Source organism: Gobio gobio, assembly GCF_949357685.1.
Source record: "Gobio gobio genome assembly, chromosome: 22".
In the NCBI taxonomy this organism is placed as follows: domain Eukaryota; kingdom Metazoa; phylum Chordata; class Actinopteri; order Cypriniformes; family Gobionidae; genus Gobio; species Gobio gobio.
In genome coordinates, this window is record NC_137118.1 from 15605194 (window position 1) to 15618918 (window position 13725).

Consider the following 13725-nt stretch of genomic DNA (forward strand, 5'->3'; position numbering starts at 1 on the left):
TAGCCAGCAGCTCCTCCTCTGAGTCCAGAGAGGGTGACCAATGTTTCAGACAATGGTTTTAATGGCACATCACATCAGTGTTTGCATGATCTGATCAAAACGGAAACGATTTTTTTTTAATGAAAAAAAAAAAACTGTTTTAGCAATGAATATTAAACATGATTTTATGCTAATGATTATGCAGTTTAATAGGTCAAAGACGTGACATTTGTTTCTGGGACAATTAATTAACTGCAAGTTTAAAAAAACACATTTAAAAAAATCGATTTATAAGGATAATGATTTGAATTCGCTACGCCTCACCAATGTGTAGGCCTATATAAAAAATTAAAATATTTTAAATATCTGAATTAAAATGCATGTAGATAGGCTACTTTAGTGAGCCTAAAAGTCCAAAAAAGGTCTAAGTGGTGTAACTGTCTGGATATTGTAAAAAATAATAAAAAATATCTTATTAGAATTTCTTGAAGAAAAAAAAGAAAATAGCAATAAAGCATTTTCATATTATTCATTAGGCCTATTTGATTCATTGTTTGTGATATAGGCCTACTATACATATATATATAGAGTTTTGATCTTGACATTTCTAGACCATTTTATGAAAAGGCTTGTTTTATTCAGGTTTGTTTTATTCAAAACCAAGAAAACAACTATTCAAGCTTTTTGCTTTTTACTTTGAATATTTTGTTTGAAATGGTTTGATAGTAATGCTGTGTGCACAGTAAGCAAATAACATAAATGTGATTGCCTCAGATTGCCATTATGAGTAACAAAACAATATGTTTGCACAGTTTTAGCTCAGGCAATTCAGAATATAGTACATCATAAAACCACACTTAATACCTTTTAACATCAATCGTTTGCCTCAAATAATGCGCAAAGACTATAGCTCAACATCCGGGTCTGTCTGGCTACTTTGGTCTCGATGCAGTAGACTTAAACATGCTATTGATCTCTGCGGTCATTAAGGCCCGTCAGTGAGGAAACAAGGAGTGGCTTTAAATCACACTTGCCAAAAAGAACCATTTCCTGTTTGGTATGGATGACAAAGCGCTTTTTGTATAGTATCATGTACAACAGTAACAGCATTCAGTGAAATGGCTATACAGTTTTATGTGAATAAGGAGGTTAATTCTGAATATAAAGAGGGAAAACAGGCATATGAGCTTTTTAACAGTTCCCAAGTTATTGCTCGAAAGCCCTATTGGGGCACACTTCAATCATCGTTCGGCTTCATTGTCTCTGTAGCTATGGTTACCGCATCCAGATACCAATACCCACACATACATCCTCTTGAATTACTGGGCTCTTGGGAACAAGAACTGGACTGTAAAGTCCATTGTACATTTCCTTATTAAAAAATGAACTAGAAGGGCTGCACCTTATTTCTAAATACAAACCTTTGTGAAGTATAGACCTTATGCACCAGTTATTGCAGTGGCTCTGTTTATTTCTATGGCATGGCTGTCGAAGAGTAATTAGCTAGTGAAGTGGATTAACTTGTCGTAGTGTTAACGAAAGTTATCATGAGCAGTGTAATGTTTGAAGCGGAAATCATAACAAATGTCAGCAGACCGGGAAGATTTTAAATCGAGCGGTTCATCCATAAATCCTTAAGATCTTACCTTAAGTGGAAATGCAAACCGGAAGACAGAACACAACAAGAGCAGGGCCGAAAAGGGGCGTGGCTACATAAGGTCTATAATGACCACTGAAGTTGTACGCATCCTTGACCTTTTTACTGTGAGAACAACAGAAAAGAGCCTTAAAATAATTCACAGTTTTATTCACACGCTACAACCTTAAAAATAAGGAGGGGATATTGTACAGTCAGCTGGTTGTTAGCGCAAAAATGAAGGGTGATCAAATTTTGTATCATCCAGAAGGAATACATTTTACGATAATAGCATATTAATCGACGATAATCAGCTGCATATCACTACTTATTAAATAAGTCAATAAATGGACAGAGTTTAAATAATTTTGTCATACAAGAATAGGAGTGTAGGAGATTGGTTATATACAGTTTTAGAGCTGTCAAATCGATTAATCGCATCTGACATAAAGGTTTTTGTTGACATAATATATGTGTGTGTATATATATTATTATATTTAGACATATTACATATGTGTGTGTATATACACAGACATGCAAACACACACACACACACAACTAAACTGAAATAATGTGGGCTGTCGACACACACACATATACACACACTCATATATTATGTAAACAAAAACTTAATCGCGATTAATCGATTTGCCAGCACTAGATTTTACAAAAATGTTTGACAACAGGATGCTGCAATTGACCAATCAGAATCAAGTATTTCAGAGAACAGTGTAATAGAGTGCAACAGTGCCCGCCCAATCAGAATCAAGTATTTCAGAGAACAGTGTAATGGGGTGCAACAGTGCCCGCCAACTTTTCTAAGTGCGCTGGTTCTGTTTTTTCCCATTAATTTCTCCCACCAAAAAAGGCTTATTTAAAAGAGTTATAAGCCATGAACCAAACCTACCAGCTATGAGGTGAATCACTAGACTGGGTAAACCCAGCCCGATCTGCCGGCGATTTCACCCAGCAGCTCAGGCTGGAAACCTGTACATATTTTTATCCTGCTTCTGTTACAAATTTGCGGGGACCAATCACAAATCGGCTTATCCACCTGGCACGCTATAAGAGGGTTTAACACAATGACGGATAGAGAAGCGATGGATCTTTGGTCTGATTGGTTGAAGGACTCTCCAATTGCGTACAGAGTCATTTGAACTATGCGCATTGATCACGCCTCTTGTGGTCTGATTGGTTGAAGGACTATCCAACTGCCTACAGAGTCATTTCAACTATATTGATCACACCTCTTGTGCAGTAAAAATACAGAGCAGACTCCCCAGACTCCCCAGACTCTTAAAAGATTGACACAATCACAGCACTTCAAACTTTCATTTAAAGAAAAAAAGTATTTGAAAGTCGGACAAAAATACAAAATGGCTGAAAATACAAAAACAGTGAGGGAAAGAACTACAATCCCATGAAGCATTGCAAACAGTATAATCGTATAATATCAGTATAATATATAAAATGTTGATTATATTATTGCAAAATATGCTTATATAGTGAAAAATTGAAATATTTTGAGAGGGTAGGGAAACCGACTCCATTACATCATTTGCAGTGCTTTATGGGAGTGGGCGGAGCTAAAGAGATTTGCATTTTGCTTGTTTCGACTCTGATTGGTGTAATTTTCTGGACAGCATCATGGGTAATGTAGTTTTTCCACTTTGAATTCTGCTGTTAAACATGATTATTTTAAAACTAAGCTGAAATAATGTGGGCTGTCGACTTCAACAGATGCAAATACTATCAACTAACAACCTCGTAGCTGACAGTAAGGCTGACTTTAAAGGTTTATATTTTAAATCAAATAAGTAATCAATTTACCTATGGAGAAAATGAATGGAGTTTTTACTTCTGGAACCTGACTGTTGCACTAGGGGTGCAGGGATAGCGTCAAAACCCGATTAAGTGTGTGTGTGTGTAAATTACAATGTAAAGCAAAGCGTACAATCGTTGTAGAGCAAAAAGAACAGTCAAGTTATGTTTACTCATAAATTGAAAAATCCCATTATAAAAACCCCACAGGAAAATCTGGAGGGAACCAGTCTTCCAGGTTTTGACGTCATGCCTGCAGCAATAAGTTCACATTTGGACTGCAAATTTATGGATCGATAACAAAAATCATGTTATTAAAAGAATCAAGGAATTTTACTGTAAGTAAGAGAACAAAAACATTCACAAACCACTTTGGGTGAAAACATATGTCAAACGTTTTAATGATTTTATACAGTATTCATAATTAACTGGATTCTAGTAACCATCTTACCTTATTAGCTACATTGTGGAAACCTACCTTTCAAATTAAGGTAGGCCTACCTATATAAATATACTCCAAGCTATATGTTTTTGAAAACTGTTGATTGTTATTATAAGCAAGGGAGGCTTCATTTGAATGAAGATTGATATGCAATCAGACTGCTTCCACCCACATGACAGTGCACAATCCCTGCAGCTCTTACCTTGTCGTTTAGGTTCTGCAGAATCTCTTTTCCGGCACTTCTCCTGATCTCCACCTTTCGTGGTTTGGAGACATCCTTCTGCCTCTCGATCACCCGACCTTTCCCTGAGGACAGCGAGTCAAAGTCCAGCGTCTTGTTGTCTGACGAACCCTCCACCGGGCAGAACATGCCACAGAATTTCTGCCGTGGCTGGTTGGGGCTGGAGCTTCCCATGTTCTGGAAGAACCCAGGCAAATCTCCGATAGCAGACATTTCTCTCAGTGAATACTGTCAGATGGATGCAAAGGCATGTAAACCTCCGGTTAGAGAGTTCAGTGGACACTGAATGTTAGTTTTTCCATAGGGAGGTGAGAAACAGCATCACATGTGAGGCGAGGAGGTTCCTACAATTCCCAAATGCAATTTTTTCTTCTAATGAGATTATAATTAAAATAAGAATCATCTAAGAAAAAAATAAAATCCTACTGGGTGAAAATATCAGAAATTAAATAAAACATGATTGACATTATGATATGATTAAATGAGTTGTCAAAAAAAATGTTTTTTATTATGCACACCATTCAGCCCTGCATATAACATGCGATTGATCGCAACTAGCAAACACTTCAATGAAAAGCCCTTTAGAAAATATGCCTACTCATGTTGAACAATCTGTTGGACAATAGAAAACATGAAGGATTTATGCAAATAACTGTAAACCATGCAAACGATGTTATGCTATGTTATTTAACGCAACGCATCAGGATTTAAAAGCATTATATCGCGATGCCAGATAGACAGACAGTTAGAGAAAATCCATGGATGTTACCGTACAGTAGAGTGAGACCGACGGAGGATGAGGTGATGCTCTGCTGGAGAGATGAGAGGAGAAACAGCGGAAGCGATGCGGTTTTTTGAGGGTTAACGATGAAATGTGTCCACAACTGAGGGCTCTTTCCCCGGATGACTTGTCACTTAATGTCCATTGTGTGATAGCCTACTATTGTTAGCGTTCACACCGTTTGTTTGGTGAACACGCGGTTGATGTGGTAGATAAAGATAAATGTATGTTAGGTTTAGTCATAGAATGGATAATGACTCTTAATGTTTATTGTTTTCTTCTAAAGACTCGTTGCTCTGTTAGTTGAAGCGCCACGCCCATGCAGGTTAAAGTTAAGGGCGCTGTCCTTTCAGCACCACGCGCTGGAGTCGCGACCAATCACGGAGGTTATAATAATTCATTTGTTTATATGACTTGGATTATAAATGGACTAGCTCTTGTGCTCCGTCTGAGCTTTTCTTATGCACATGTGTCAGATGGACGTAAAGCATTTGACTGTCGTGTTACGTATCGTTTATGAAGGGAAATGTATAAGGACTTAAATGGATAGTTCACCCAAAAATGAAAATTATCCCATAATTTACTCACCCTGAAGCCATCCTAGGTGTAAATGACATTCTTTTTTCAGACGAATACAATTGGAGATATATAAAAATTGTCCTGGCTAATCCAAGCATTAAAGCTGCTGTCCGTAACTTTTTTGTGTTCAAGATTTACACAAAATGATATAATGAGAATGTACAACATGAATCCATTTTCCAAACCGTGTTTTTGTCTTACCCTGAATCATTATGTTAAACTTATAATAAGTGTTTATATTGGGACTATTTCAGACCGGTCTGGTAGGAACTGCTGCGGAGGAGCACAGTCCCTGCGTGACTTGCCATAGACATAAACAGAGAGAAGTAGCTCCGGCTCGAATGTTCTTCCGCAAGACGCATGCAGTTCTGTTTATTAATATTAACCGCTAGAACACAAAAAGTTACGGACTGCAGCTTTAAATAGGCAGTGAACGGGAGCACAAAATGTGAAGCCCAAAAAAGTGCATCCATCCATTATAAAAGTTACTCACACAGCTCTGGGGGGTTAATAAAGGCCTTCTGAAGAAAATCGATGTGTTTGTGTAAGAAAAATATCCATATTTAAAACTTTATAAAGTAAAATATCTAGCTTCCGATAGACCACCTTCCATATTCAATTTACACAGAAAGAGTAACGCTTCTCGCAGTTCAAAACTTATATGTCCAACGTCATAAGTCGCGCCAGTTCCGCTTTTTCCGTAAATTGAATACGGAAGATGTTCCGCCGGACACTACACTCTTAAAAATCCTGGGTTAAAAATAACCCAAGTTGGGTTGAAAGTGGACTAACCCAGCAATTGGGTTGTTTTAACCTTGTGGTAGGGTTAAATGTTTGCTTAAAACAACCCAATTGCTGGGTTAGTCCATTTTCAACCCATGTTGGTTTATTTTAACCCAGCATTTTGTAGATATGTTATTTTATAACTTGTTAAATATGGGTATTTTTCCCTACACAAACCCATCGCTTCGCTTCAGCAGGCCTTTATTACCCCCCGGAGCCGTGTGGAGTACTTTTATAATGGATGGATGCACTTTTATAAGCTTCAAATTTTAGGCTCCCATTTAGTGACATTGTAATTCTTTTTAATATAACTCATATTGTATTCGTCTGAAAGAAGAATGTCATTTACACTTATAGGATGGCTTCAAGTTGAATAAATCATGGGGTAATTTTTCATTTTTGGGTGAACTATCCCTTTAACGATTCCACTTCCATTTTCATAATTTTGAAGAATAAATATTTTGGGGAAAATGTAGGACTATTTCTTATTGCTTTAAGTAGGCTACTGTCTGTAGTCACATGATGACATCATTTCAGATTATATAATTTTAAATACAAATCTGTATATATTTTTTGTTGTTGCATGCATACATTTACATTTGTCCTATATTGACTATATAGCCCATATGACAAAAAACTGAATTAACAAAAATTTGGTAATTTATTTAATTATTATTTAATTTATTTGATAAAACAACAAAACTCGATGTCTAATTATTCTATTACACTTTACCATTTACGAACAATCAGCCAATAACTATACTGATTTAAGTCTCAGCTTTAAGAAAGTAAGGCCCAGATTAACAGAGAGGGTTTGGGTTAAGCCAGGATTAAGCTTTAGTTCAATTAGGGCATTTAAGTAGCTTTTATAAACGTGTCTTAGAAGAAAACAAACATTACTGGTGTGCATCTTGACACATAACAATGCTCTGACATATTTTAAGGTATGTCAGTGCAAATTGCTTTCATTTAAATCAGCTCAAACATGCATTGCAGTCTGGGACTAGGCTTAAATCGGGGAAAACAGGGGTAAAAGTTTTTGGCTCATTTCGAGTAGGACGACATTACGCTACTAAATAATATTATGTGGTTCAGTAACTGATCCAACTGATACATAGAGGTTTTGAGTATAGCTAGAAAGAAGTGGTCCCATTTTTTTAACCAATGAGGTTCATTCTCGTGTTATGCATCACTTTTGAGCCATTGCAAGAACCAACGAGGTTAATTCTTGTGTTACGCATCACGTTTGAGCTTTTGCAAGAACCAACGAGGTTAATTCTTGTGTTACGCATCACGTTTGAGCTTTTGCAAGAACCAACGAGGTTAATTCTCATGTTACGCATCACGTTTGAGCTTTCGCAAGAACCAACGAGGTTCATTTTTCGTGTAACGCATCACGTTTGAGTTTGGCAAGAACCAACGAGGTTCATTCTCGTGTTACGTTTCACGTTTGAGCTTTCGTAAGAACCAACGAGGTTAATTCTTGTGTTACGCATAATGTTTGAGCTTTCACAAGAACCAATGAGGTTGATTCTCGTGTTACGCATCAAGTTTGAGCTTCTGCAAGAACCAATGAGGTTCATTCTCGTGTTACGCATCACGTTTGAGCTTTTGCAAGAACCAATGAGGTTCATTCTCGTGTTACGCATCACGTTTGAGCTTTCGCAAGAACCAACGAGGTTAATTCTCATGTTACGCATCACGTTTGAGCTTTGGCAAGAACCAATGAGGTTCATTCTCATGTTACGCATCATGTTTAAGCGTTCGCAAGAACCAACAAGGTTCATTCTCGTGTAACGCATCACGTTTGAGTTTGGCAAGAACCAACGAGGTTCATTCTCGTGTTACGTTTCACGTTTGAGCTTTCGTAAGAACCAACGAGGTTAATTCTTGTGTTACGCATAATGTTTGAGCTTTCACAAGAACCAATGAGGTTGATTCTCGTGTTACGCATCAAGTTTGAGCTTCTGCAAGAACCAATGAGGTTCATTCTCGTGTTACGCATCACGTTTGAGCTTTTGCAAGAACCAATGAGGTTCATTCTCGTGTTACGCATCACGTTTGAGCTTTCGCAAGAACCAACGAGGTTAATTCTCATGTTACGCATCACGTTTGAGCTTTGGCAAGAACCAATGAGGTTCATTCTCATGTTACGCATCATGTTTAAGCGTTCGCAAGAACCAACAAGGTTAATTCTCATGTTACGCATGACGTTTGAGCTTTCGCAATAACCAACGAGGTTAATTCTCATGTTACGCATCACGTTTGAGCTTTCGCAAGAACCAATGTGGTTCATTCTCATGTTACGCATCATGTTTAAGCGTTCGCAAGAACCAACGAGGTTCATTCTCGTGTAACGCATCACGTTTGAGCTTTGGCAAAGAACCAGTGAGGTTCATTCTCGTGTTACGCTTCACGTTTGGGCTTTCGCAAGAACCAACAAGGTTAATTCTCGTGTTACGCATCATGTTTAAGCGTTCGCAAGAACCAACAAGTTTCATTCTCGTGTAACGCATCACGTTTGAGCTTTGGCAAGAACCAACGAGGTTCATTCTCGTGTAACGCATCATGTTTGAGCTTTGGCAAGAACCAACGAGGTTCATTCTCGTGTTACGCTTCAGGTTTGAGCTATCGCATGAACCAACGAGGTTAATTCTTGTGTTACGCATCATGTTTGAGCTTTTGCAAGAACCAATGAGGTTGATTCTCGTGTTACGCATCAAGTTTGAGCTTTTGCAAGAACCAATGAGGTTCATTCTCGTGTTACGCATCACTTTTGAGCCATTGCAAGAACCAACGAGGTTAATTCTTGTGTTACGCATCACGTTTGAGCTTTTGCAAGAACCAACGAGGTTAATTCTCATGTTACGCATCACGTTTGAGCTTTCGCAAGAACCAATGAGGTTCATTCTCATGTTACGCATCATGTTTAAGCGTTCGCAAGAACCAACGAGGTTCATTCTCGTGTAACGCATCACGTTTGAGTTTGGCAAGAACCAACGAGGTTCATTCTCGTGTTACGTTTCACGTTTGAGCTTTCGTAAGAACCAACGAGGTTAATTCTTGTGTTACGCATAATGTTTGAGCTTTCACAAGAACCAATGAGATTCATTCTCGTGTTACGCATCACGTTTGAGCTTTTGCAAGAACCAATGAGGTTCATTCTCGTGTTACGCATCACTTTTGAGCCATTGCAAGAACCAATGAGGTTAATTCTCGTGTCACGCATCATTTTTGAGCTTTTGCAAGAACCAATGAGGTTCATTCTCGTGTTACGCATCACGTTTGAGCTCTCGCAAGAACCAACGAGGTTCATTCTCGTGTTACGCAGTACTTTTGAACTTCCGCAAGAACCAATGAGATTTGTTCTCTTGTTTCACACAGTTTTGGTTGAGCTTCTATTTATGTTCTCTGATCAATGTTTATATGTGAATAAAAGCCTAAATTCAATCTTTTCATCATATAAAGCAATTGAGTCTCTTCAGAAAATCGATCAACGATCTCTTTATGAGCTTTTTGAAACGTCAATAGTTGCGTAGCTGTCTATTCTGGGTTTGGAAGGACATGAGAGTGAGTAATAAATGACAGAATTTTCATCTTTGGGTGAACTAACCCTTTAATCCATTAAAAAGAACCAAATCACAAGGGTCCTAATCCGTTCGAGAATTTTTTTCACGCTGTATTCACAGTGGTGGCAGCGCCATCTTTGAAAGCCAGGCTGTGAAGGATAGACATCCCTTCAGTGGGTTGTTAATGTGTTTTCTTAGATTGTTCTGCTAACAAAACACTGCAAAAATATATTTTCAATACATTTCTGTTGACAAAAAACTACAAACAACATGAGATGTGGAAAAGTATAAGTGATTTAGGAGCTTTATGCAGATTTTTACACCGGACACCATTGAGATATCTAACTCTCATAGACTTGCTTTCATTCTAGTAATAGCTCTGCTCTGAATAAGGTCTATAGCAACACATAGTCTTATTATCCTATTCGAAATAGTTTGCGTTCAAGTAAAAAGCCCATATATTTCGCTCACAAATATCTGATGTTGCTGTTTTTGCTGAGTATGTTGGCAACTGGTACAATTGGTGGAGAGTTGGAGACACATTCTGTTCGCTTCTCCAAAGCGCCCTCACAATAATAGCTCCGAAAGCCCAGTTTCCATAACAACAACATGCTACCCCGCTCAAAAGAGTCACTGCATTAGCTACTGTCTTTGCAGGCTGTTGGGACTGAGGAGGGAAGAGGGAGACAGTTGTGCCACAAAAGGAACAAAGGATCAACTCGGTTCCCAAATCAAACATCAGACATACATGCATAAAACTGATGCTGCAAAGAGAAAACTTAATAGACTTTTCCAAAAACACTCCTCTGGTTAACAGGAGTCATTATGTGGCTCAGATAATGGCCTTGTGTTGGAGCACACAAGCATGCATACCTCAGTCATCATTCATTACGGAACCTCAGAACACCTGTTTCAGCCAATCACAAGACTGGAAATTCAATTACAGCTCCTCCCCCTACAGCCTATGCGGTTGCCATGGGTTACTGCGAGGAACACTAGACTAATTCAAGCAGGAACTACATTTCAAAATCTCTTATTTTAAGGACATACATTATTTAAAAGAGTATAAAATACACACAAAGTCCCCACGTGTGACAAATTATTCAGTACTTTTAAACTCAAATAATTCTGCAGTGTGAATACGGCACGGATAAAAAATTTTTTATTCATGTCAGAGCAGCATGTAGGCTATTACGGTTCATGTCGACGTCAGTGGATAAAACTTAACGTATTCGTTTTCTGATTCGATTTGGGCACTGGATTGTATGTACTATTTATTTTTATTTTAATACATTTTTAATTTCCTGGCAGCTAAAGTTAATGTGCCATTGTGAGTATGTGATACATCTTGTGCTTGGCATTGATTAATTAATAATAATAAAAAAATCTGACTCGATTTGTGTTGTGCTGAAGAAAACGCCCTACAGCAATTGCCGACTCATCCATCATTTGACAGGAGCAAACTGTGAAAAAAAGATCTGTAGTTGTAGGCAACTGTATCCATAAGCAGATACCACAAGATAATGGAATACAGATACAATATCCAGCTCGGTTAGAATGAGGCACACCCTTAATTTCCCATATGCGCCACTAGAGGGCAGTTGAGGAACGCTTTGGACTGCTAACTCCATCTAAACTTGATTCATATTTAATTAAATTAAAACAAGGTGAACTCACAAAGGCAGTTTGGGCGCTTTAGTGTCGGTAAATTGGTTTCAGCCTCTTAGCTGTGGGCAAATGCATAGCACCCCTCGAGGATACTACAAATGAATTTAGCATTTCAAACAAAATCAATGGATACAATGGACTCAGTGCTAATAGCTTTTCTGCACACTGCTGTAAAATCGATATATTAAGCATTTCGACAACAGATATCTCATATAAGATGCCCTCATAGTCATAACTGGCACTGCGGTGCTCATTCAACCCTTGGTGATCCATAGGGAACTGTGAAAATCCACATTATCTCAGATGACACAGCAAAAATATGACAGGCATTTCATATTCACAGTTAGGATGAGGGCATGGACTTTTAGAAGAACCATGAGTCAGATAAGGCCAGGAAGTTGCAAGAATGGTCCAAACTCGTGTTTAGGAGGAGCTGATCTGCCCTATCTCAATGAGAAAATAAGCCACACTAATGGGAAGAATGTAGTAAGATCATACGAACTGAGAGCTGCATGTAAAATGACAAATGGTTGATGAAAGGACCACAGACGTCACTGTCTCTGGTCTGGTCTGGCTCCAAAGTAATCATCTCACAGAAGTATCAACAACAGCTCGGTGTGTGAACTGTTATAGAGCCGAGGGAGATCTGACCTCGGGTCGAATTCCCAGACGTGTGCTTCGAGCTCTTAATACAGGCTAATTCTGGCTGCTAGCATTGCTGGGTGGTTACATATTCTATGAGCAACAGTCATAGTGATGACACAGCAAAAAGTGTATTTTTATTGAAATAATAAGAAATTGACAAAATTGTGCAAGAATGACAACTAAATGTGCACCACTGAAGTTCCATTACTGAACAAGTAAAAACATGGTTCTTTATCTGATCCAATTACAAATAATAATCATGTTTTGAGTGGACGGGCCGGATTTGGCGGGAAATGTTCAGTAACTTTGGTGGCAGACTTTGTAGGATTTTTATTTTCTAAATTCTTCTTCTTATTGGTGGTTCTTAAGGTGCGGTCACATTTACCATTGTTCAGCACATTTACACAGTCATTTCAATATCCATGCAATAGTGAATTTCCGGTAAGGGCGGAAGATTTTACCAAGCGTTCTCACGTCGAATTTGCTGCGGATTCAAGTTTGTTGAACTTTGAACATGTGAATTCACTGTATTGACCAACATGAAGAACTGAGGTTAGAAAAACAACTCTACAGGTAACATGCAATTATATTCTTAAACTATGGAAGGTTCTTCCACAAAATAAAAAGGTAATTGCGACTTTTTATCTTACAATTCTGACTATTTTTCTCGCAATTATGCGCTTACATCTCACAGTTCTGACTTTTTTCCCCTCGGAATTGAATGATATAGCCTAAGTCGCAATTGAGAATTGCTAGATATAAACAAGCAATTTTGAGGTCAAGTCAGAATTGTGAGAAAAGTAATTCGTAATTACAAGGAAAAGTCTGAATTGCAAGGAGAAAAGTTCTGACTTTTTAGATAAATTTCGCAATTATCTTTAAAATTGTTTTATTCCATGACGGAAACAAGCTTCCATATTAAACCATAGATGAAAATGTGTGAATAAATATTTTATTTTACGAAACCAACAACAACAATAAAAAAAATAGCTGCGAGCAGCAATTATTGGGGTTCAAGCGTTTAAGGCATGTAAGCAAATGCGTAAAAAGATAATGTTTTATTAAGTAAGCATATAACCATTTAGATCATAGCAACACAGGCAGTTTACTATCGAAATTTAGTTTTTTAAAGGTTTTTGACAGTTATAGCACCACCTCTTGCTCAATCTCTACCGCTTTTTTTTTAGGTGTCCTTAGAGTGTGCCCATACAATATCTCATTTTGTTTTGAAGTTATAGACACTTATATTTATGAGAACATAAAAATGACCCATGGGCGACATTGCTTGGATTTTTTTGCCACTTCCTATCAAAACTTTGACATTTGGGAATGATTGTTTAGCTATCGACCTATGTTTTCTAATTCCCTGCGGTGGTTTTGTCTCGATCGGACTAATAGTTTCGACTCTGCAAGGATTCAGGTGTCTAAGGAGGTGACTTCAATGAAAAGTGCTGACTTGAAACTTCTCAGGATCCTTCAGGGCATCGTGCCGATGACGCATACCGAGTTTCTTTCTGATCGGCCTCCGTTAACCTTGTCTAATAGATGCTCAAATTTCATTGGCCGATGGCGGTCATGTTT